The following is a 26920-nucleotide window of genomic DNA, read 5'->3' on the forward strand; positions in this document are numbered from 1 at the left end:
AGAGATGAAGGTTTGCTGGGATTTCCAATCTGAGAGAAGAAAGAGAGGATGATAATGTCATCTCAATGTCTGATCCCACAAGTGTCTCTGGTCTGAGAACTCACCAAGAGGCTAGCTAATACACGGAGCCATGGTTTGACAGGGGACCATAGGAGTGTGGGTCAAAAGCGTGCACTTTGCACAGGAATGGAGTATGAGGCCACTAGAAGGACGAACATGTACGGCTTACACCAATGCCCAAGTGAGCTGCATGTGAGTGCGCCTTTCACCAACAGGGCTTCACGTGTCAATATCAAGCCCACAAAAAATGAGCTAGTTGAGGAGTTTGTGCCAATTAAAGACAGGGCCATAGTTGCTTTTTTGTGTTTTTTTTTTTTTTTTTTGAGGAAGATTAGCCCTGAGCTAACATCACCAATCCTCCTCTTTTTGCTGAGGAAGATTGGCCATGAGCTAACATCCATGCCCATCTTCCTCTGCTTTATATGTGGGACGCCTGTCACAGCATGGCTTGCCAGGTGGTGCGTAGGTCCACACCCGGGATCCGAACCGGTGAACCACAGGCCACCAAAGCGGAGTGTGCGAAATTAACCACTGGGCCACTGGGCTGGCCCCAAGCATAGTTTTGTCATAGGAAGTCATTCAAGGAGACTGCCTCCCTCCCCTTCCATCCATCTCTAACTTTTCTAGAAAGGTGCACACTGGGGAGAGTGTGAGGTAGCGATTTGGGAACCAGAACATTCCCCTCTACACACACTTCCATGCCACTAAAGTTTAACCTCCTGGGGATAGGGTGAGAAGGAAAACAAGAGTGATTGTTTAATAATAGAAAGTTATTGGAAATAAATTAAGTGGATTGAGATAAAGTCATGGGAGAGGACATCAAGCTGAATGTGTCCCCTAGAGCTGTTCAGTGATGCACCTGTCACCTGTGGATGGACTGACTGCTCCACCTGGTACACTTAGTGCAGTTGTTGAAAAAAGTAAAACCCTTGAGTAGCCTTGATGCTACTCAAGTCCTTCGTTTAGTTGCCTGGGACATTAAAGGTACACAATAAACAATATATTCTTCTCTCCCAAACCACTTTCACTTCTCCAGGAGATTTTACAAATCCAAGTTTCAAGTACAACTTTACAAATTAAATATGTTCACTGAAAAACTGATGTCAAAAGTCTTCAGCCTTTTTGCTTGTTTGTATGGAGTCAATAAATTTTATTCAACAAGTATATATTGAGAGTCAAGTGGCCACATTTGATAATCTTTAGGAAACTGGATTACAAGCAGAAGTAGCCTTAAACTCTAGATGAGTTACTTGCATTTTTTTCAGAAAGTTTTAAGATTGTGAGAAAAATTTCATGCTTTCTGCCATTATTACAATTAACTGTGGACTAAATTCAGGAAGTTCAGATTTAAGAATTATCCATAAGTGTCCTAATACCAACCGTTAACAACAGAAGAGTACTCAATTTTTGAAGTTTTGCTAATTGCCAACCAACATCTCCATAGAAATTAACTCTAATTCTTACAGCACCACAAAAAGTAGGATTTATTATTCTTGTTTTTCAGTGGAAAAACAAGCAAAACCCTGAGACTTCGAGAAGTTAATTTCTTTATCTCTGTGATTGGGCAAGTTATTTAAAGTATAGCTGGTACTAGTCATAATAGTGAGAGTAGTAACAAAGTGGTGGGAATATATGGCTTGTCCAAGGTGACGAAAATGCTGAGCTTCGAAATGTTCAAGGTTAGACATTGAATTTCTTGTCTATTTCCAAGGCTCTGGCTTTTTTCACTGTAAAACACAGCTTCTCATAGAAACTGAAATGGTCACTTGGTTCACCTTTCTTTTTTCCTTTCTTCTTCTCTTCTTCTTCTTCTTCTTCTTCTTTTTTTTTTTTTGTGAAGAAGACTGGCCCTGAGCTAACATCTGTTTCCAAACTTCCTCTTTTTGCTTGAGGAAGATTGTCACTGAGCTACATCTGTGCCAGTCTTCCTCTATTTTGTGTGGGATGCCACCACAGTGTGACTTGATGAGTGGTGCTAGGTCCGTGCCCAGAATCCGAACCTGTGAACCCAGGGCCACCAAAGCGGAGCATGCGAACTTAACCACTACCCCACCAGGCCGGCCCCTTGGTCACCTTCCTTCACATCATCCTAGAGCTTCCATGACTAAGTCTGAGTTTCATAACTAGCCATAAACACTTTCTTATTTAACTCCAAATTCGAATTAGATCTCAGAACACCATTTGTTAATGGAAACAGGTCATTCTTCACCTACAGAATGGGAAAAGTAATGAAATTGACCTGTAGGTCAAGGTCCTGACTTGTTTAAAACTCATCCCAGTGGTTTGCTGATGCGAATCCAGTGTCCTGACTCCCAGGGACGTGTTCTCTAGTGGCCCCTGACCGTGTGCAAAGGCAGAGAAGGTTTAGTAAAATATTTTTCCCTAGCCTAGACTTATCTCAAAAGAGCATTTTTTAAAAAGAGTGATTAATCCTTTGGTGAAGTGATGCACAGCTCAGCCGGAGGAATAGGAGTTGTTAGCATTTGATGATCTGAGGGGAGATTAAGGGTAGAAAAACACGCCAAGTCTGCAGTACTAGAAAGTACTCAGTATCTGAAAGGGTGTTCCTATCACTGCCTCAAGCCACATGAGACTCAAATGCATCGTAACTATACTTGTTTCTGGCTTTGAACACATCCTATAACACCAGTAAGAACACAGTACAGTGTCAACTATTGCCCGACATTGAAAAATCATTTTGTATATGGGCCAAAAAATATCTCATTTGTAAATGAATAATTATAGACTCAATTAGACTGTTATGGGTAAAAGTAATTATGCCTCAAGAAGGGTGCCTACCCTTTCACATGTCAAATGCCAATGTTACTTTATACCATGCAGGTCATAGACACGGAGTAAGTGAAGTGGTCTTCCGTGTTTGGGAATTAAAGCTGTGCTCGTGCATTTGAAGTCCTTATAGTACAAAAAGTAGACATTTTGTATTTGCTTACCCAAGTGAGAAAAGTCTTATTTTAGGCAAAGGAATATTTTGCTTATACTGGCATATTCTCTCATGTGTGCATCTTTTAATAAGAAAATTTTATGGAAACCTAAAGTTTATAGAAACCTAAAAATTATTATACTTAATATAAATAATTTATTCCTGGATTTAATATTTAAACACAAATGTTGAAGAGAGAGTTTTAAGGCAAAATGCAAAGAGAAAGTTAAACCGGGCTATCGGTTGCTGTGTTATAAATAACTTATATGGCTATTGCTAATAGATTTTTAGGTCATTATTTTATCTTTAGTGTTATTATGGTGGACCCCTTTTTTTAAGCAGCTTTTAGCTTGAGTGGAAACCAGGAACTTATGGGCATAGTGTTAACTGCAGAAACCATTTTGCCCAATTTGGACAACTAGAGACTGGGAAATGAAAAACAGAAAAACCATGGATCTTTTGTGAATCTTCATGTAAATCTCTGAATTTCAGATTATTAACATAAGATTAAATATTTGAGTGGTCAGGATGCTAAGAGATTAAAGGATTAAGTGTGAGGAAGCTAGGAACTAGAACAGACTCCCAGCAGAAACCAAGAAAAAAAAATGAAAACGAATAGAAAACAGTGCTTTTACTGTCAAAAATAAAGCAGAGAGTTCCTTCACCATTTCATTATACGTGTGGCCCTGCATTCTCATCCAGTTTATCAATAATTAAATGTTCAACTGATTTCTTAACCACACTCTTACCATCTGGATACTGATAAGAAATGAACGAAGTAAGTTATTATGATGAGGAACTGTTAAAAGCATGAGGAATGACATGCTGGTAGGTGAACCAGCTCCCCAGAAATATTTCGGTCTGCTCTGAGTACAGCATTTGGCAATAATTCTGATCATTACCTGTATTAGCATATACATTTTATTTATCTTTTAATCTTCCAATTTTCACTTCTTCTCTAGAGACAAAGAACAAGCTACTGGAGTAATAATACTGACAAAGATTGAAACACAGCAGGTGAACAATAAATACTAGTTGATGGTGATGCTGACAGGAAACACAAAGAAAGCTTTTAGCAGAATAATGATGAGTGCTTTTCTCCTTTAGAAATTAAAATAAGAACTATTTAACTGAGTCTGATGATTCCATATGTACTCAAGCTGTGTTAAAATGTTCTGTGAAAAAGAGGTTATTCTAAAGACAAATTAAGCTGTGGTTAATAACTGTTCAAATGCCTTTACTTTTTACATGACTATTTCAACCCAAAACGCATGTTGTAATGCCCAGCTGGTGTTTACTTGCACAGAGCACTGTACAGTTCGTTCATACGTCCTTTCTAGCAACACCTGCTGAGACCGCACAGTGTGCTGGTCACTGGGACACAAGGTGAACAAAACAAAGCCCTCTTTTGTGGAGTTTACAGCTAGTGGAGGTAGACAAACTCCAAACAAATCTTAAGAAATACCTGGCATGTCAGATAGCAATAAGTGCAATCCAAAGAAAACTAAAGAAGAAGAAGGGGTTAGAGACGGGTGGTGGTGAGGGGTGCTGTCTTATACAGGCTGGTGAGGGAAGATCTCTCTGAGAAGATAACATTTGAGAAGAAACCAAAGGAAGTGAAGTGAGCCAGTGGATATTTGGGGTAGAGAATTACAGACAGAGGGGAAGAGAAAATGCAAAGACCCTGTGACAGAGCAGACTTGGCCTGTTGGAGACCCAGTAAGGAGGCCAGAGTGGGTGGAGTCAAGTAAGTGAGGAGCCAGAGCAGAAGGTGAGCTCAGAGTGGGGGGCAGATCAGGGAGGAATGGGCCAACCTTTGCAGGGAGGGACCCTGGCTTTTGCTGTGCATGAGATGGTGAGCATTGAATGGTTCTGCACAGGAGAGTGATGGGATCGCCCACTGAGAAGGATTACTCCAGTTCTGTGTTGTGAATAAACTATGGCTGCACGAAGATGAAAGTAAAAAGACCACTGAGGATACTTGCGATAATCCAGGTGAGGGAAGGTAGAGATTTGCTCGTGGGTGTAGTTGTAGCAATGGAGCCTGTAAGAAGTAGTAAGATGCTGAATAGATTTTGAAAGGTGAGTTGATAGTATATGCTGATAGATTAAAAGTGGGGGGTGAGAGACAGAAAGTCAAAGATGAGTCTGAGAGTTTTTGCTCAAAAACTGGAAGAAAGTAGCAGCCTTTCACTAAGATAGAAAAGGAGGCTTGAGCTTTAGGGGTAAAATTGGGGATCAAAGAGTTCAGATTTGGGTTTATCAGGTTGGGGATGCTTATTAAACATACAAGGAGAAATGTTGAGTCGACAGAGAGGTACAGAGCAGGAATTAAATAGAAATAACATAGAAGACATTGTCAAATGATTGCTGTTCACTTGGGAAGGCAAAAGAAAAAAGAACACCCAGTAAAGAATTCAGAAATATTACAATGCAATTAAAATAATAAAATTAAATAGATACATATTCAAGGAATTCCCCTAATTCAAGATATCTTCAAAATACTCAAATAAAAATTAACTTCTGAGTTTTCTTTATGAAAAGAGCTCCACGGCTTTTAAGAAAATCCTGTATCAAAAATGTAAAAATTAACCTCCAAAAATTATGAAGGTTAAGAATTTCTTCATAAGGAAATAAAAAATGAAAAATCCTATGCTTTGCTTTGAAATCATCAGCTCACTAGCTTCTCTAACTCCTTATATTAAAAAAAGCTTACATGAATGAATATGCTGCTTTGTAAGCTAATAGTTCCTAAGCCAAACCCACCATCACAGAAATTGTTCCCTCTTTCGGAAAATGTATAGGATTTTACCTGAAAATTTCCACAAAGTCAGATAGTCAGCTCTACAAAATCCAACTGAGGGCAATTAAAGGAAAATATTTTTCTTTTAAATTTGAAAGAGCCCAGTGTTAGAATCACCAGAAAATCCTGTCCAAAGTTCTATTGAATATTTGTAGCAAAGGGATACCAATATTTTTCTTAAAAGAAACATGGTAAAATAATTATGGGGATGTATCTGAGGCTTCTTTGCTACTGAAAAGGAAGAGAAATTTAAGAAAGAAATATCAAGTTTCTGGATCTCTGTCCAAATAATCAAGTCAGAAAGGGCCAAGAACATGGAAACGTGATCTTTTTTAAATGAAAAGTTCTTTTTGGAAATAGGGTTAGAAAATAGATTTAAATGGATTAAGGATGGGGGTAAAAAAATCTTTAAAATATAGAATAGCAGTAAAAAATACTTTCACATATAGAATAAATGACACCAATTGCCTGCTACAGTTATGAGCAAGCCCTGCTCCTATAGCAACAACTAAAATCAATACAGAGAGAAATGAACCATCTCTTGTTTCTTGATATAAATATTTTCCCCTTAATAGTCCAATGAAATTGCCAATACTTATTTAGCTACAGACAATAGTATAAGTAATTGCTAGTGTGTCATTCATTCATGCTTGCATGTATACATTTGTCTTAGAGCTGCCTATAATTTACCTTCAGGAAAAGTCTTAGAAAGCAGGTTAGCTATAACTAGGAACAAATCTGGACTTACGGAGAAAATATGTAACTCATCCTCTGCTCAAAGAAGCAAGCATCTCAACGTGTTATACATAATGACTCATTTTATGGCTCACTTTACATAAATATCACCATACACTACTGGAATGTAAACATAGAGATCTATTGGATCAGATGGACATAAATCTAACTTCATTTTGAATAGCCCAGCGAAATTTCATTGTTTCCTAAAGGCTATGAGTGCCCCACTATTTACCACAAAGGAAGGGACATATATTGATATACCTAATTGATGAATATAATTCACAAATTCATTTGAGGCCTATAAGAAAATGCTTTTGGAAAAATCTCTTAAGGTTACAATTATGAAGAAAATGTCCATATCCTTTCCATCTCATCTTTATCAGGAGATAATCTGAGCAGAGCTGTATAAGGTTTCGATTGGAAACAGGAATACTGCATGGTTTCCTATAATTATTTCGTGATTGTGCCTTGGTATGTGAGACCCTTTTTCTCACTTGTAGCACACTCTGAATTCACTTTCCTGATCTCTGATTTAACTGAGTAGCATCACTAGAATCACTCTAGACGAAAATGGTATTTTGTGGTTGTACCAGGTTACGTAGAGAATCATTTTCATCTGTAAACATTTGGGAGCATCCCCGTGATGTCTGTAATCTGCAGATTGACATGTGATAGAAGTGTGATGTATGGAACATAACTAGTTGGAAATAATGACACTGTTGAAAATTTTCAGGATGACTGGACTTGAAGAATTGGCTTCAAATTGAGGAAAATGCTTATCTTTGCCAAATTTTTGATTGTGAAAAACAAAAAGGAGGGTGGGGGTAGGAGGATGGGGCAGAAGAGAAAACAGGTATTTACTATCACATTTGCTGTCAAAATGAACCTTTTGTTATAAGTACAATGGTGAATTCAGGAAACTATCCAATACTGTCACTGATCCAGTCATTTTCCGTGGTTCTGAGACATTTCAAGAAAGAGATGATGGGGGCCGTCTCCGTGGCCGAGTGGTTAAGTTCAGGCGCTCCGCTGCGGGGGCCCAGGGTTCAGATCCTAGGCGCGGACATGGCACCGCTCGTCAGGCCACGTTGAGGTGGCGTCCCACATCCCACAACTAGAAGGACCTGCAACTAAGATATACAACTGTGTACAGGGGAGGTTTGGGGAGATAAAGCAGAAAAAAAAGAAAAAAAGGAAAGAGATGATGGAGTGTTAATCTGATTATGAGAAATTGCTCTTCTTGGGTCGACTTCATTAAGAAGTGTATTGGAAACAAACATCTCGACTTCAATAACGTCATGCAGGAAAAAGGAAGAAACCTCTTTTAACACATTTGAAAAGGCTTCCCCTGCAACCACAGGTGGCTCCTAAAGAAATCACTCCCAGAACATCATATCCTGTCATCCCTCGTCAACTACCCAGCCTCTGCTTTCACAGTTTCTACCGCTTACTTTACCTCAGTAAGCCTTTGAACCCTTCTAACTTTGAAAATTAAGTTAGCTCATGGAATTATTTTGTTTTCCAATGAGCAAGGAGATCGAAGACTGTCCTGCTGATTGAAATGAAAGTAAATGAGTACGGAGAGGTGTGGTGTTGGCCAGAAGAAGTCTTGGAAGAGGGTGGAGAAATGAATTAACATCTGGTCAGGAGAGCTGAGTGGCCCAGAAGGACAGTAGACATACAGGGGTACCCAGATGTGGAGTAAACCCAGAGTCCTGAGAAAACAGTCCACGTTGTTGAAGTTGAAACTATCACTCTTGGCACTGTTTGAAAACCTAAACTGATTCTCTACGAATTGTCATCTGGCTTTTTAAAGTTACAGGATGTGGTTGTCCCTATGTCCCACCTCCATTCTTTTCTCCTCGGTTCTCATCCACAAGCTGAGCTAAAGCACAAATGCTTTCCTTTTCCTCTTCATTCTTTATCTGAAATCTCTTAATAGTGCAGATTTTAAGGTGTATATGTTATGTATTTCAGAGAGAGCAACAAAAGCAAAAGAAGCAACATCAGTGACTCCCCTGTGAGCTATCCCCTCACAACTAGGTGTAATAACTTTTTGTAAAAAAAAAAGGGTACATCTGATTTCTCCAGGGTGCATTTAGCTATATCGTCTGCATGGAAGACATAACTGAGGGTTACCTTGGTTTTACAACAACTTCTATTTATTAAACAAACTTTCACTTCCTCCAATTTTCTAAATGAAATTAAGATTTTCATTGCATTTGTATGGAGGGTTCTTATTTGTCTACAGCTGAACACAATGACGTAACTTAAATATCAATAAGTAGAACATATGACCCAAGGCTAACCTTTTGTTTTCCCTTACCACAAACGAAAGTAAATGACAACATTAAACCCACACTAAATATAAAGATTTACAAAGAATACCGTTTATTGAACACTTACTATATGCCAGATACTGTGCCAAGTGCTTTAAACAGGCTATCTCATTTAATCCTGACAATGGCCATGTGAGGGATGAGTCCTTACCCCCATTTCACAGATTGGGAGACTGACACCCAGCGAGGCTAAAGAATTTGTCCAAAGTCAACCACAGTAAGTAGTAGAGTTGAGATTGGAATAAAGGTCTGCTTTTCAAAGCCGTTGCTTGAAACAAGTGCATTAAGTTATTTTCACTAAAGAGGTTGAAGAGATTTTAAATGTCAAGGAAGCCTACTAAATTATGTAAAATAAAACATTAGGAAGAAAGAATGTTATCTGCCTGGCTTGAATCTCTAACTGCTACTTTAAAAAGGACACTTTTTATTCATTTTAGTATTTCACTGAGTCTACAACGATTCAACTATAATAATGAAGATTTGCTTATAATTCTGTATTGAACTTATACTATCCTAGGATGGGAAAAAATTGTCAATTTTAGTCCACCATTCTGTTCCTGACTTTGTTAGTGAGCTCCATTCCAGACTGAAGACTATTAATTAAGTTATCTTAATCGCAGAAGATGGGCTCTACCTATGCCATTCCTGTGATAGTTTTTAAAGATGTTGTGTTTTTTAAATGCGATGTATTTTAAAACATTTTAAATATATTTAAATAGCAAAAACCACATTTTTATTATTTACATTTTCCACAATTCAATTACAAAAGAAGTCCCTAATTTACAAATTCATTTTATTCCACAAGGTTTATTTGTGGGTCAGTTAGAAACGTGGAACATATTCATCCTTATAAACAAAGTTGCAAATGGGAGTCTGGTTCTCAGGCCAGTCATAAACGCCTTATAAACCCAGAGTAAAAGCTGAACTACGGCACTTGGAATGTTATGGAGTTCCCAGTCTTCAGAGTAGGTCATTAGTGATTCAGAAAATTTAAGGTGGAGGAGAAAGATTCAATTAAACACAAATACTTAATAGGAGTTCTCTATTTATAACAAGAAATAATACATAAAAAACAACCTATAAGAATATTTCACTTCCTCTTGTTATAAAACTGTGCTCAGTAAGTGTGATAAAATGGTTGTCAATAAACGTAGACTTCCGCTTCTGATATAACACTCCTGAGGGAGCTGGACCAGAGAGGAGCACTTGGGGTAACAAGAACTGAGGGATGAACTTAGTGAGAAGATGGTCCCCCAACCCATGACCAGTGTGGTATGCAGGCTTGATTCCACGGGTCACTCACATGCAACAATGGTCCCCACAGTGGACTGTGCACTTCCCAGGAAGTGTGCCATGGGATCCATTGGAGTGGAAGAAGAAATGCTTATATGTTTTATGTACATATATGTTTGGATATAAAATAGAAATTAAGCTCTCTTGACACCCAATTGAACCTGGAATCCTCATTTGGTCCAGATGGTTGCCTGCCAAGTCTAGTATTTGGAGTATTGAGGGAAGAGTGGGAGATAACAGTGGTGGTGTTCTGCTCCTTCTTCTTTTAAAGTAACTCTTTGTTGAAACGTACGTTAAGTGCACAAATCATAAGCATACAGCTTGTGAAGTTAACACACCTGGATTGATAAATAGCCTGTCACCAGCAGCTCAGCAGCCTCCTCAGCTGCCTTCCTCAAAGCTGAACACTCTTCTGACTTCCATCACCATAGCTGTTTTGCCTGCTTTTGAACTTTACATAAATGGAATCATGCAGTCCATACGCATTTGTGTCTAATTTTTTTGCTCAACATTATGTTTGTGAGATTTCTTTCAAGTTGTTCTAAGTACTTTGTTCATTTCAGTGACTGCATATTATTCCATTGTGTAAATATGTCATTATTTATTCATTTATTATAGTGCTAATGGAAATTTATGATGCTTCCAGCTAGGGGTTTTAAGAAATGATGTTGCTCCAAACACTTTTGCATGTGTCTTTTTATGTATGCATTTCTGATGAGTATATATCTAGAGATGGAATTACTGGGGTATAGAACATGTGATTGCTCCAATTTACACTTCTGCCAGCAGGTCCTGAGTGTTTCAGTTGTTTCATGTTCTCACCGAAATTCATTATTATTTTCTTTAATTTTAACCATTTTGGTGGATATGCAGAAATATGTAACTGTGATTTTGGTTTGCATTTTCCTGATTGCAGACCCAGTACCATTTATTGAAAAGACTATTCGTATCTCCACGAAATGTTCCTTTTTATGTATTTGCTTTCATCATTTTTGGACACATTACAGTTTACATATGCCAAATTAAGAGGATTTGTGGATTCCTTTTCTTAAAGAGAAGCATAGTACATACTTCATAAGAAGACGTAGATGATTGGGAAAATCTCTAGCATTTATAGAAGTTTACTGGTTGTTTCATAGTGAAGGACTAAAGATGAACCAAACAGATTTATTTTCAAAAAAAGATGAGTTCCAAATTTCTTTTCTTTTTCTGTGATGACCACTGGCTGATGCTGTCTTGATATATTCCAAGACAGTATTTCCAATTAAAAAAAAAAAAACTTAATCTTTCCCTTCCAAATGGAGGTGAATTTAAACAAAAAAACCAAGTAAGCAAATGTTTTTCAAGCAAAAAGTAGAGATAGCAAAGGGATATGCATATTAGAAAATATTCACGTTACATGATTTTGCTTCTGAAAACATGTCACAAATTTTAAAATAACATTTAAAAATGTAAAAACTTGGCAAGAGAATTTTCTAACTGTTTAAAAATTGCATAAACAAAGAATTTTAGTTAACTTTGAACACATTTATTATAAATACAAAAATATAATAGCTTCTGATTAGTGTCACGGATAACTGATTAACATTAGGAAAGATAAAATTTGCTACCTAAATTTCAGCAAAAGCCTTTGTGTAATGGATGGATAGACTAAAAAATAAGTATCGTTAATTAGTCAGTTCAGTCAAGATTTGTATAGCCCTGTGAAATATCTTTATCAGCTATCAATGATTAGCCCAGTATCAAGTAAACCAAACTCAACCAGATCTTCTAGTCTCTATATGACAAAATGTGAAAGCAAGATTTAAAAAACGAAGTAGCATTCAGTCACATTCTTCTAACAATTTCATCAATACAGCTTTTTAATGAAGGTGTATTAGTTTTCTATTGATACACAACAAATTGCCACAAATTGAGTGGCTTCAACACTCATATGTTAGCACTCAGTTCTGTAGACAGAAGTCCAGCACAGTGTGTCTGGGCCCTCCCTCAGGGGATTACAAGGCTGATATCAAGATGTTGGCTAGACTGAGTTCTTAACTGGAGGCCCTGGGGAAAAATCTGCATCCTAGTTCATTGTGTTGATGGGGGCTATAGAACTGAGCTCCCCCATTTCTTTCTTGGCTGTCAGCCGGGGCTGCTCTCAGCTCCAGAGGTGGCCTGCATTCCTTGTCGTACGGTCTCATGTGTCTAGAAGCCAGCAATGAAACAAAGAATTCTTCTTATGCTTCGAGTCTCCCACTTTCTCTTTGACCAGCGCTCTGCTTTCAAAGGGCATATGTAAATAGATCAGGCCTGCCAAACAATCTTCTATTTGAAGGTCAACTGATTTTGGATGTTCGTTATATTTGCAAAGTCCCTTCACAGTAATACCTAGATTAGTGTTTGGTTGAATGCAATAACTGGGAACCCCTGGTACACAAGGCACTAGGAATCTTGGAGGGCCATCTTAGAATTTTGCCTGCCACAGGGGCAAAAAAATTACATGAATTTCTTGATTATTACAGAATAGTTATTTTGCTGTATGTAAGACAAGAAATAAATTTTATGGGATAAATATGAAATTATTTATAAATCATTAATGTTCTATTTATTACTCAAACATTGCTGTACTGTCAATAAAAAAATCAAAAGGTGGACAATAATGATGGATTTACTTGTCTGATTTTTTGTGCCAATTTTCAGCAATATAAAAACAATAATTTTACACATATTTTTAATTTTTTAATTATGGAGATATTTGTCTAAACGGGAATATTTCATTTAACAGTTTGTTATTCTAATTTATCATTTTTCCTGTTTAAATATACAGCATATGGGATGGCCTTATACATATGGCATATGGAATATAGGGATGGGCCTGCTCTTTTCCCAATAAATAGATTTCTCCTTTTTTTTTCAGGGTAAGTAATTAAAGGGCTTACTAATATTAGTATATGTGGGGCTGTTATGGAGGATTAAGAGAATTTATTTCTCCATATTCCTTGATTTCCCCCAGCTACCTTATGGTCTCTGGGCCTGATAAATCACAGATTTATTGTATTTTGTTACATGCACAGAGCAATCCTATAGCAACTCCTGGTCTCCCTCTTCTAAGTTATACCACTGAACCTCCCCACTCTGGACCAGAGAATAAATAAAATATTCCGGCTGCAAGTCAGCTTTCTGAGTAACTCCCACTCTTTACATTTGGCCCTCCCCTTGCTCCCAGGTTCAGATGATAGGACAAGCTCTTGCTACAAGAACAATCTGGTTGAAGTACTTTTTACAAGCTTATTGTACTGGTAGTTTTACTCTGCTGAGAAGATTTCCTATTATAAAACAGAAAAGGTTTTTTTTTGCCCAATAAAGTTCTACCTGGTAGCATCTCAAGCATTGTCATGAAATGATGAGAATATATTGGGCAGTCTAAGAGAGAGTCAATTTGAGGCAGGGTTTCTGAGGTAGCTCCCTTAAGCGATCCTTTTTTTTCTCCCCCATAATCTATCAGCAGGAGCAGCAACTGTGATTTGTATGGATGGGTTCCTTTGTGTTCTTGACCTCATACAAGGAACTCATTCATACAAACCAGATTAACCACATGTCAAATCTTAACAGCACAGTATTCAAAGTGGGTGCAGCATGACATATATGCAATGACAGTCCTACGTTCTTTATTTGAGACATTAAAGTTGTGATATTTGGGTCAATTAGACTTCTGAAAACAATTAAAGTAATTCCCAATCTTGATTACATTTTAAAAATGCAATTATCTGGAGAAGAGAAAGGAAATAATACCAACAAAGACCTTACGTTTGTCCTGATGGCCATGTGGTGAGAAGCTGGGAAGTATTTAAATTCAATACCCATTGGCAATTCACAGAGGAGGCCTGAACTTAGTGCCAGGATCTCTAACTCATGGCACTATTTGATGCTTCCATGAGCAAGTGTAGGTCTCTATTCTCCCCTGTTCCCTGGCAGGGGAGGGGAACGCAACTTTGTTTAATTGTGTATCATTTCCCAAATTGTATGTTACCATTCCCCAAGATTCGATGAATCCAAGAAATAATAAACCAGCCTATGAGGAGAATAAGCAGCTGGATTTTCTTTTCTCAGGGGCATGGTCATAACCTGGTTACATGAGAACCAAATAACTCTGGAAGCATCTAAACTTTATTGTATCTTTAGTCCAAGAAAGATAATGAAAACAAAAAAAAAGATATGTTTGTATCTCTAAAGTGTTTTCCATTTTAGCTAGCCAGAATATTGGGATATGCCATTCCTAAATGTTGCAATAATGGCTTACACTTTAATGCGTACCTGGGCAATGTGGAGTAAAAGGAAAAAAAAGAGAAAAGGAAAATCGTACTATACACCAACGCTATTCATGAGAACTTCCTGAAGATGGAAATGCTCTGTATCTGCACTATCCAATATGGTAGCCACTCACCAAATGAAATGTGGCTAGTCTGAATAAGGAGGAAAATTTTAATTTTACTTAATTGCAATTAATTTAAATTTATATTCAAAGGGCCACATATGGTTAGTGGCTTTCACATTAGACAGCACAGTTATAGACATAAAACGGAGACATGATATTTTGAACTTTTGTTCAGAAGGATATTTACTCAGAAATACCAGAAATTAGGGGCTAATTAATTTCAAACTCTTACTGTATTTTCTGATTCCCAGTCGAGAACTAGCCCTGTGTTGCAATTTCACTATGGTCCTTCACTCTTTCTAGGTAATGATTAATAGTACCCAGGCTGGGCTTCCCTAATAGGTTGTAAAAGCTCCTGGAGAGAAACAACATGATCTTAAAATGTATTTCTAATGTACTTTAACCCACCTTAGACATTGAAATATTTATTATGACAATTCGCTTGGGAAGAGCATGATGTATGTCTTTAATGGATAAGGATAATTTAGACCAGAAAATGTCTAAATGTGCATATTATAAAAATAGCGAGATGGTTTACAGCACAGACTGCATATCTTTCTTTCTGAAGTTTTTGTGTGTCTGTGTGTTTGTGTGTACATGGTTAACTGTGCGGATCCCAGGCAGCAGACACTTCCTTTCCAGAGCACCCTAGATTTTTGTCTTTTATCTGGCTTTGGCAATCTTATATTACTAAATTGGTCCCTAAAGTGATGAGTAAAAAAGTAAAAACTTTACAGCAATCTCAGACTTCTGAAGTGATCTTGAACAAATCAAGAAAACAATGTGAGTAAAATTAATAGAATAAACAGTAGTTGTATAGTCTATTTATTATAATTTAAGTTGTAACTTGTGACCTCCCCTGTTAAGAGTCATCTTTCTGTGATATAGTTAGCAGTAAAAAAGATATATTTCACACGTCTAGAGTCAAACCAAGTGGCAATTGCAGCTCCACACTGCCCTCTTCTGCCTGCCACTCTGGGCGCCGCCTGGGGCCATCGCTTACTTCACTGTGATTACCCCCAGAACACCGGTATCACTGTCCTCCCATTATCATGCTCCTATTGTCATTGGGGAAAGCCCTACTTCTCTCTACTGCCCTCTGCTATAATTTCCCATAGCCCCACCAAGAACAGAAGGGTACAGACTCATGATAACCAGAGGGAATTTTAATCTGGAGTAGTGGTCTGAGGAATGGATGGGAAGCTTAAGACTGGATGGTAACATTCAAGAAAAAAGAGGTTATGACCTTGAAAAGATCCTGCGTGGGCTCACTGTCCTGCTAGCCTTGTTTCCGTCTGGAGTGCAGTCCTCGTGTCACCTTCTCAGAAAGAGTGACTCTTTACATCTTCACTCCTAAACTCAGAGTTGTCCTCAGGCTCTCAAGTCTATTTTCTTTCCTAACTAGGGCAACCCTCAGGTCCCCCAAACCCACACGGTCGTGTTTATTTCCCTTTGTCAGAGATACTCAGAACAGTCCAGGATGGACTGTGGACAGGACAGGATGACCTTGCCCAATCAGGTCCCTTTGTGGTTCCACCTCCACTGTGACCAGCTTTCCCTGGGATGGATCCAGTTCTTCCGCGGGTTTTCCCCCTCCTCTAGTTTCTCAAGCAAAAATGAAAAGAGCAGATCTCTGCATCTGACAATGTCTTCTGATAATTCTACTGCTTGGTTTCTGAAATCCCCTGCTAATCCTCAGATCCTTGCTAACTTACAACTGAAGAAAAGAAAAAAGCTGTGGATAACAGAGAAACAAATAGTAGGACAGCAGTAACAAGTGACACATCATGGAGAGAAGACCGGTGAGCAACTAGAACAACGTAGCCGACTGGCAGAACTTTTGGTAAAAAAAAAAGCAAGATATGCCTTATACATAACATTAAGTCAAGGATTGGGGGAGGGGAGAAGAGATGTTTCCATGTTGCAGTCTATAATTGATGTAAAATAATTACTCTGAGTTAACAAGTAAAGGCTTAATCACATTTAGTGTATTTTCATTATTAAGGCAGGGAAGAATATAATAAACTTTATGAAGCTGTTTATATATGTTTCATATTCTGACCTCTCACCTAAATTTTGCATAATTTGGTTGTTTCTGAATTAATTTATGTGATTATATCACAATATCAGCTAAGTAACTTCTGAACTAAAGTGTTTTTTTCTTACTCTGACTCATGCTGACATTCAACTATGGAGTAGAAGAAATGATCATTTTAAGAAGCAAGTTTCACGTATTTTTCTTGTAATATATTTGATAAATTACTGTTTAGTAATTACTAAACACTTAGATAATTGAATTGCTAAATTGCTATTAGAAATTTTTAAATTACTAGGTAATTTTTGCTAGTTTAATATCTTTCTATTAAGTTGATTGTAGTTTAGTTCCGTAGTTGCGTCTGCTGGTTCTGGATTTCACTGGCATATCAAACCTCTCAAATCACTTACTTTCTCAGCCTGATCTCGACTAGAAACATAACTGAAATGGAAAGCAGCTATTGACTGTAAAGTCTTCTGATGTATTAAGAAGCAGACTACTAGTTATATCTTAATATTATCACTAATTATCTAACATGGAAATTATTTAGTTTCCCTATGTCTCAGTTTGCTGAGCTGGAAAAATAGGAAAATTTTCTCCCTTAATTTCAAAATTGATATGAAAAAGTATTTGAAAGAGCTGTATTTGAAACTGACAAAAAAAGATAAATTGTATTTTTATTATTTTCATGTTAAAAATTTTGTATTATTTTGTATTTCATATTAAAAAGATTATTGTATTTTTATTATATTTTATTATATTATTTATTATTTTATATTCATCATAGGAATATAGCTGTTGTCTAATGAGAAAGGAACTCTTCCCCATCATTTTCTTACGCCAACTCTTTTGTCATAATAGAAATAGCACAAAATATGGCTTCAGAATCCTGATAGATGACATGGAACTTATTCCTTTATAGAAATATAGCAGTATCTGCTAGTGACATTATCAGGATTGTCTAATCCGTATGAACTCCTAATGGAAAAGAATTCCCCACCTACACTGGAAAGAGAATTTTCCCTGATTCTACCACTTTTGTATATTTTTGAAGTGGGGCATAATAACAATCCTGAGGGATGGAGAATTATTATCTGATAATAATTCTGCCATTTAAATAATAATAAATTCAGGGATTTCCATTGAAAGCCAGATACTGCTAAATGCTGTAGAGGATATTATTATGAGTAAATAAAGATATATCGATGTAGAACTAACAAGAGGAAAATGTTAAATGGTAAAATTGAATGAGTTTTTCATTCTACTTCAGGGCATTGAGGAAGACTGCATTTGAGGGAATTTGAGATTTGAGTCTTGAAGACTGTGTTGGATTTTAAAAGAAGAATAATGAAGAGAGAGATTTTCTAGCTACCTGTGACAGAACTACATACAATGTGTATTATATATTCCAGTTGTATAGTTAGGTGTAGATACAACTATACGTGTACATGGATGTGCAGATATATGTATATGTTTATACAAGAAGAGAAGTAAATAGCATGCTTATGGAATCATGGGAAATTCAGTGGATTTAGAAATTCAGCGGAATTATGAAGGAGGGTTGTGAGAGAGAGACTGGAAAGGTGGACTGGGGGAGAAGATTGTGAAAGTACTCTGAATGCCATATATATTTTGGACTTTATTTTATGGATAGTGGAGAAATATTGGCACTTTTTCATTATGGGAACAAAATTTATGTGTAACAAGCAAGTTGGTATTTTAGAAATTCAGTCAAAGCCTGACTGGATGAGGATGGGGAGAGATAAGACCATCAGTGAGGAGACAGAGACTGAGCTGATTGCTCTGGTCAACAGGGAAAGGAGGAGACGTGGTTAAGCGTGTTACAAGGAGATGGTGTGCAGGACTTGTTGGCATACTGAATTCAAGGTAAAAGAGAAAAAAGAATCGGAGATGACTCTGGGACATAATCGATTAGATAGATGAGGTCAATGGTGACGTAAGTTAGTGAGATGAAAACTCTAGAGAGAGGAGCATGTTGTCAAGGGCTCTTATGTTGTGTTTAAGTGTACGTATCTAGTACTAAGTTTGACTTTTTTCAAGTGGAACTGTTCTGGGTGCTGAAAAAAATCCATGTTGTGGCTCTGTGCTTGGGTTTCTGAAGTAGGGCAGAGACACAGGTTTCAGAGCAAAGTTGAGGATGTCAGATGGCTCATCAGTATTGAGTTAACCAATTTATTTACAAGGTAATAGCAGGAGATAGGCTGGAAATGGAGTAACATTTTTCCATAGGCAATGATTTTTGAAATTTCCACCTTTGAGTCACATCCTCCAAGGTTGCATTTCTCAAAGCACGGCCACCGGAGCAGCTGTAGCAATTTGGAACTTGTTCAAGATACAACATCTTAGGCCCACCCTTTACCTACTAAATCAGAAATTCTGAGCATTTGGGGGCTAGAATCTGTGTTAAGAATCCCCAGCAGGTGATTCTGATTTGTGCTAAAGGGTTTTAGCCTTGATTGCACGGTGGAGTCATCCGGGGATCTTTAAAATCTACTGAGGCCTGGACCACCTCCCACGATTCTGATGTCGTCAGGTGTGTGGGCTTGGCATCAAAACTGGGCATTCTGAAAGTTCCCCATGTGATTCTGATGTAAAGCTGGGCTGAGAACTCACGGAGGAGCTACAAAGACATCCCCAAAGGAGTGTTCCGCAAACTAAAGCACAAGCCAGTCCCCTGGGGCCACTCTTAACAATGAGGATTTTGATCCCGGAGGTCTGGGGTGCAGCCTGAGATTCTCCTCTGTGAGCACGACCAGAGCCCACACCTCAAAGAGTTCCCGAGCACACTTATCAGCACATGTGGCACATCTTCCACAGATGTAAAGAAACAAACGATTAGCGAGGAGATGACTCATCTGGCACGGGAATCTGTTATTCAGGAAAAGAAATCAGAGCTGGAGTAGGAGCTGATCAAATTTACAAACATAGCCAATTTTAAGAATATTTTTACATTAAATTGTCCAAAACTACAAATTCTTTTAAAGAATAGTGATTCTTTAAAATAAAATACTGGACCAAGCTAAGCTGAAGTGGTCAAAGTTGAGTTTTCACAGATAGGCTCCGAGGGAATCACTGGATTACCTTGTTTCTGACCACGCTTTGCTGGAGAGGACACAGGTGTAAGTTCCTGATATAACTTTGAAAGTCCTATTAGCCATTATTCTGGAAGGATTAACCCACACGGGTTCATATTAATCCACTCACAAGTCAATGGGAAAGTATCTTCTATTTGTATGTCCTCACTTATTAGTAAAAGTCAACCTATAATTTTGGAACTTTGGGGGAAAAATAATTCCCCAAACGGGACTGCACAGTCTTTTTTTTCTTTATTTTTTGCCATTTTCAAAGAAATGCACCTTTGTGGTTTTAATGAAGATTCAGTTTAAAACGTGGTGAAGGAAACCAATTTAACTGTGCCCTTTCACCAATGACAGCAGTAGAATCATTACTTGTTTAACTGGGCTCAGCAATGTCCTAAATTAGCAAAGCGTTGACCTGAGCCTGAGGTGACAGCTTGCCCTTTGGCTCTTGGAATTCTAGCTGCTGCTTCTTAATCAAAAGAAAAATAATCACGCATGTTAGAATGATTAAATTCTGCCTTTCTATTGAATCTTTAGGCTTCTAGAGTTAGGAGACACAGACATTTCCTGTTGTAAATTACATTCTAGGCTTGTTAATTGATCAGTGAATGAGCAAACTGATCTTAGGTGGGGAAACGAATGAGACGTTAATAGTAGTTAGTAAATATTAAAGAAAAATGGTTGAGAATAGAGTTAGATACTACACATTCCTACTATGAGTTAACCAAAATATAAAGCCATCTCCAATTTTCCCAAGGAGAAGATCCAAAATGAGGGTTTGTTTTTTTTTTACTAACCATACCATATTAACATTTAATTACATATAAAATTATAAAATATCAACTTCTAATATTTAATTTATAACTTCTAAATGTTATAAAAATATATTCAAAATCACATATGATCACATAATTACTTTATTAATATAGAAATACGCTTTTCACATTTCCTGACAATCTTTTATTCAAGCTCTCCATATGCATCTTCCAAAGTAGTCTCATCACCATCAGAGTTGCTTGTTGAATCCTCTGATGCATTTGTCAAGAGCACATTAATTTGTTGGTCCACATTTTTTGAGATAAAACATGTTTTGGGTCTGTATACCATGTTCTCACTGGAAAATTTATCCTGAGAGAAGACAATCACAAAACATTAGTACATTTGTTCTTTATATTTATATCCTATGTACATGCATTCATGATTTCATGATCTTCCCAATGTAACCACTTCCTGCTTTGCTTTTTAAGTAAACTTTAAAAGCTTGTTTACAGTCACGCACTTGAACAGTGGAGTCATGCCCGTGAGAATAATCTGCATTAAAGTTTTTTCTTGCTTTCTCATCAATTTAGTCAATCACTTACTACAAGCATTGACACACGTGGTTTCAGACTAGTCTGTCTTCTACCTCAAACAGTACTTGATTAGTCAAACTTTAATAGATTTAGTAAAGAGAGAGAGGACCAGCAATAAGTAAGACCTTGGATATAAAGTAACTCGACCCTCTTATCTGAGGGTTAATATTTTAGGAGAAAAAAACCCTTTACCTTATACTTAAGTATGCCCAGCAATAATAAGGTTTAGTTCATAGAAATTCTACCATTATTTTAAAGCAAATTCATGCTAATTATCATCACTTCTGAATTCTACATTCAATTGTATTTGTATTTTTACCTAAAACTGATTATAATTAATAAAAAATTATAACATGCAACTCAGGAAATTTTCTAAAGGTGTTCATATATTACGTAAAAAGTGATATACACACTACTCACTCTATTTTATCAGTCCAGGGCCCCTGTGGAATATACTTCTTTCACAATAAAGTCTTTCCACTGGGAGAAATAAATTACTAGGGAAGGTGTCTGGAAGCAAAATGAATTCAACCTTAATTTAATCTTACGGATTTTCCTTTTAAATTTTAGTAATTTCTAAATTTGACCCTACTTTAAAAAAAATTGTGTTTACTTGTATATTAGCCAACTTGTGCTAATGGCAGCAAAGTCAAAATTGCAGCGGCTTTCCACAATACCCTTGTTTTACTGTTGTGGATGTAACTTGAAGGCTGATCTCTACTAGGCTCCTCTGGGCTCAGCCCAGCTCCATGAGTTCTCTCACTCCTGGATCCCTTCTGGGAGGACCCACCGTCTGAGACATGATGTTCTCATGGCAGAGGACAACTGCTCAGGCGGGACAGAGCCGACACATAAAAGGCATTTAAAGCTTCTACTTGAACAGGTATATATCACATCTACCCACATTCCATTCACCAAGCAATTTGTACGACTAAGCTAATGTCAACAGGGCTTGAGGATCTATTTCCTGCCAATGGGGAAGCATGACAAGGCTGGGGAGGACATGAATAATTGTGATAAACTACCTTACCTTGTTAACTGACAACTTAATCACTTTGCTGAGTGTCTGGTAATTTGTTAAATTTGCTTAAGCATCATTAGAACTAAAATTAATGTCAGCAAGTTTGAAGGACACATATTGCTTTGGGGTGCCTACAATGGCCATGAAATTGGATGAAGATCAATCATGTGAAAGTTGAAAGAAGATATTGAATATGTTTTCTATCGCACTTACAGTTTCTCATGATGCCATTAATAATAATTTCTCTTATGCTTTTTTTTCCCTCAGAATAACTTCCATGTCTAAGGTCTATTTTGGAGTTTTTCATTCCTATGCTATTCCTGACCGTGTAGCATCCAAGTCTGGCTCTCCTCCAGCTCTCCCAGAGATTCTAAGAGATATTTGATTTCCTTTAGTATTTCTGCTAAACTCTTTTCTATATGTATCCTATGGAATAGATGTGTGGCTTTAAGAAGTAATATATAAGAAGGTAGCTAGCATATAGTAAGCATTTTAAAAAGTCACATCGTTTTTCAGTCTGTGGTTCCGTTTTGAAAATGTTGATACATTTGCTTCTTTTAAAAAATAATTTATTGTTGATTTTTTTTGTCATGATGTCCTCAAATTCCTAATAATTTCTTATCCTGATTTTTCTTGTTGTCTCTGAAAGCCTGGGGATGGTAATGAACATAAGAAAAAAAGCAATTTTTCACCCACTTTCTGAAGATGTCTCTAAGCCAATCATATGTCAGATTATCAGAGGCAACTTCAGTTTAAAATATGCTGTTTCACTGTCGCCATCAGTATACTTTTATATATGACATCTATGTTTCATGTTTTGGTTCATGAAAATGCGTTATCTTGGAGCTTCTGGGTTGGTGAACAAGTGGCGATTCGGGGAGTGGCACGCTAGGAAAGGGCATGGAAGCTCCGAGCCATTTCCCCATACCATGCCCTATGAATCTCTTTCATCTGTCTATTCTTGAGTTATATATCCTTTTATAATAAACAGTAATCTAGTTTTGGGTCCTGCTCCCAGGTGGTGTTCCTTCTTAGAAAACTTGACAGAAGAATTAGAAGAGAATCCAGAAAGCACGGTTTACAATGATTACAAATTTGTCACCAAGAAAGACGTTGAAAATCTAGGGCTCACACATCTCATTGGATCACCTTTTCAAAAGGCATATCTGCATGGATTTTTCATGGATATAAGACTCTATCATGAGGTGAAATTGACGGTAAATCCACTTGCTTATGAAGAATATAGGAAAGATAAGATCCGACAGAAGATAGAAGAAACACGTGCACAGGGAGTCCAATTAAAGTAGTTGCCAAAAGTTAACAAAGACCTGGCTCTTAATTTAATTGAAGAAGAGGAAGAGAAGCAAAAATCTACATTGAAAAAGAAAATTAAAAGTCTTCCTAATATTCTCACCGATGATAGATTTAAGGTTGTTTGAGAACCCTGGCTTCCAAGTAGATGAAGAGAGTAAAGAATTTCGGCTTTTAAATCTACCTGTTCGAAAAATCAGTGAAAAAAGGAAGAAGAAACAAAGACTTAGAGCAATAAGACTTCATGAAAAAAGATGAAGAGGAGGACTGGAAGGAAAACCAAGTGATGCAGAAATTTCTGAGGGTTCAGATGATGAAAAGGTCTGAGCTGAAGAGATCGGGAAACAGCACAGACTTCTCCACCAGGAGGAAAATGTGAAGCAGCAGAAACGACTCAAGGAGGACCAGCAGCCGGTCCTCAGGCCCGCTTTTCTGAGATCAAAGCAGCAGAAGAACTCAGAAGCTTCCAAGGTTCTCACACAAAGCAGAAGCTGATGAATGAAACCCTTGAAGATCATTTGAAACTTGAAGCTAAAAAATGGGACATTGAGTGTATCAGATGCCATAGTTGGCAGCAAACAATTGACATTCGTAGTTAAAAGATCCGAACAGCAGAAGAAGCAACAGGAGGCTGAGAAACCACTGGCAAGAGAGGAGAACACTTCCTGGTTCAGCTGGTCACCTGAAGTGAAGACACAGAAGAGGACAACCATTTCACTGAATCTGGAAATGGCATCCTACATGTGATTCAGAAAGAGCACTTCTCCCTCAAACTAAGCATCCTTAGAGTACATTAAACCCAGACAGGGGAACACACATTTTAAAAGCTTCATGTAAATCCTTGATATATCTACATAGGCAAAGATTTGACAACTTGTTCCTATGCCTGATGGGTCAGACTTTGAAACTGGGGCCTCCAACTGGTCAGTGTGGGGCCCCCAGGGTGCTTTTTGTAAGTTGTTGCTCCCCATAAACATTGTCCTTTTCTCTCTGGTTTTAATCAGGTAAATCAGGATGTTGTTTTTTAATATTGTGAAACCATGAAATGAAAGGTTATCCTGTGTGAGAAAGGAAGATTGATCATGTTCTGGGAACTGTCATTCTTGCAAAACCTGCTGCCATTAAGCCACCCAGAAATATCATTCCTGTTTTGCCTAACGTGTGTGTATTGGTCATGTTTGTGTTTATACATATATGTTGACAGGCTGTTGCTTGCTTATGTGTTTGGAATTTTTTTAAAAAATATTTTCATACCAAGAGAATATAATTTAATGGTAATAACATCCTAAAACGAGAAATGGAAGCTACTGGTTATTCTTCTAACTTGGCACAAGATTAATACAGATTTTTTTCTGTTTAAGTGCAATTAGAGATAAACTGGCTGGAGAAAACATTTATAAAAATAAATACTTCCATTTGAACAACAAGAAGAAAATATGCTATCCTTAAACATAACTGCTTCTGTTGAATATGAGTAAAACCTAACTCCCACATCTGTCACTCCATTAATCATCTGGATTGGTTTGGCATTTGGCTTATCTGGTTGACATTGGATATGTCTTCCCTGAAGCTGCATGTTGAGAAAGCAATGGAACCAAATCCTGAAGAACTGTTATGCAGCCAGGGTGTCTGTCCTCCTTGCTGGAGCCTCCAGACTAAGTGAGTTGTGTTCCTTCAATAACCCAGATCAGTGGGGGTGGAGGGAGGCAGGGGCTGGGAGAGAGAGGGGGAGCGGGAGGGAAGTAGGGAGAAATGACAGCAGAATGGGCTACCATGTTTGGGATCTGTGGGGTTAGGCTGGTCCTCAGCGTTCTCTATAGCTGTTTAGCTGTTAATTTGTTTTGTTACCTAACACTGTATTTTGAATATGTTGCCCAGTCTACAGTATATTCTACTGCACCATTGTGATGATTGCGTATGGTGTTCTACCATATGCAGATTATACAACTTTTTTAACTAGCTTCTTATTTATTTTTGTCTAATATTTTGTTTTTCAGTCATAAATGTTTTTCAGCAAGCATTTTTATAGATAAATCTTTGGGCAAATGCATGATTATTTCTTAGGAAAAATTTCTAAAAGTGAAAATCCTAGATCAAAGAGCATATACGTTTTTCAATTTTACAAATATATATGGAATCTTTCTCTGGAAAGTTTGCATCAGTTGACATTCAGTCCAATAGTGCTTGTGAGAGGCTCTGTTTCCCCACTCCTTCACTGATAATGGATATTATCATTCTTCCTTAATCTTGACCAACCTGAGAGTCAATTAATAATGAGCTGTAATTTTTTTTTTAGAAACCATTTATTTTCCATCACCCTTATTCCCATTTTCTGGCTAAGCGTCTGTGGAAGAACAGCTTAGGACCACTCCATGGCTGCTCCTACCCATTCAGTGCCCTGAGCAGTGGGAGCTGCAGACCAGTCTTTGGTGGCAGACTGAGTGCTCCAGTCTTCAGAAGGGAACTGCTGGATAGGCGCAGAGGGCACCTGCACACATTCAGACCAGCCTGCGACTTTGGATTGAGTAGCAGTAAATTTGAGAACTGGAGCAGTCCATTCATCTGAAATTCCTCCTTTGGCACAGCCTCTTCAGCAGCAGCCTACTCTTCCTTTGCAATCTCTTCAGGATGCCTGTAGAGGTAGAGACCAGGCATGACCTTGGATGGGTGTTCATGGAAGACGGTGTCATGCGTGTACAGAGCTTCCCAGGCCAGCATTTACGTCAGACCCACTGAGTGAGTTCCCTTAGAGTAGCAGGAGATGGCAATGTCCACATAGCGCTGAGCAGAGTCTGTGTTACACAGAGAAATGGTAGGCAGGTCAACATGAGATGCCTCTGTGAAAGGCTGGTGGTCAGCCCTGGGATCATTAACCACTGGAAGTTATGGCTCCCTAAAGGCCACCTGGATCTGGTTGGTAAAGTTCCCAGGAGTGAAGTGACAAGCAATAGGAGTGGCTCCAGTGGCGCATCAACCTTCAGCACAACTCACTGGCCAGTATTCCTGGAGCATATGTTACTGATACCAGCTGGGTTTTCAATGGCACAAGCTGCCAGCTGAAGCTTCTCCCAGGTTCTTTTCAGATGTATGATGTAGATGTCATCATTTTCCCTTTTATAGATGTATCGTTCCATTTGGAAGTCAAAGTTGGTGCCACCTAAGTGAGTTCCTGCTGCAAGGAATTTGAGGACTTCCTCCTCCTCCATTTGCAGGACATCAGGGGCTCCAGACGCTGTGAAAGTTTCCATTTAAGTCATGACAGGAACCCAGAACAACACTGCATGGACCCCTCTCTGGGTAGTGCATAAAGGTAATGAGTTGTATTTTAATTTGCACTTTTATTATTATCAACTTTAGGAATTTTTTTGTGTGTACTTTTTGTTTATATTTTTTTATTTGTGAATTACCATTTGATGTTTTCCCATGTTTCTTTGGAGACTTGGTCTTTTGCTTACTCAGTTGCTAGCATCCGTTATGTAGTAGCTAAATTAAATAGTAATCACTCA

General features: G+C 37.8%; 2 pseudogenes; one reads left to right on the forward strand and one right to left on the reverse strand.

The window, feature by feature from the left end:
- Positions 1–216: 216 nt before the first annotated feature.
- LOC106840374 (nucleolar protein 10-like) lies at positions 217–24135 on the forward strand (annotated as a pseudogene).
- A 1638-nt stretch (positions 24136–25773) lies between these two features.
- On the reverse strand, positions 25774–26662 carry LOC106840305 (small ribosomal subunit protein uS2-like; annotated as a pseudogene).
- Between the last annotated feature and the right edge of the window lie 258 nt (positions 26663–26920).

The sequence above is a fragment of the Equus asinus genome, chromosome 3 (assembly GCF_041296235.1).
Source record: "Equus asinus isolate D_3611 breed Donkey chromosome 3, EquAss-T2T_v2, whole genome shotgun sequence".
Lineage (NCBI taxonomy): Eukaryota > Metazoa > Chordata > Mammalia > Perissodactyla > Equidae > Equus > Equus asinus.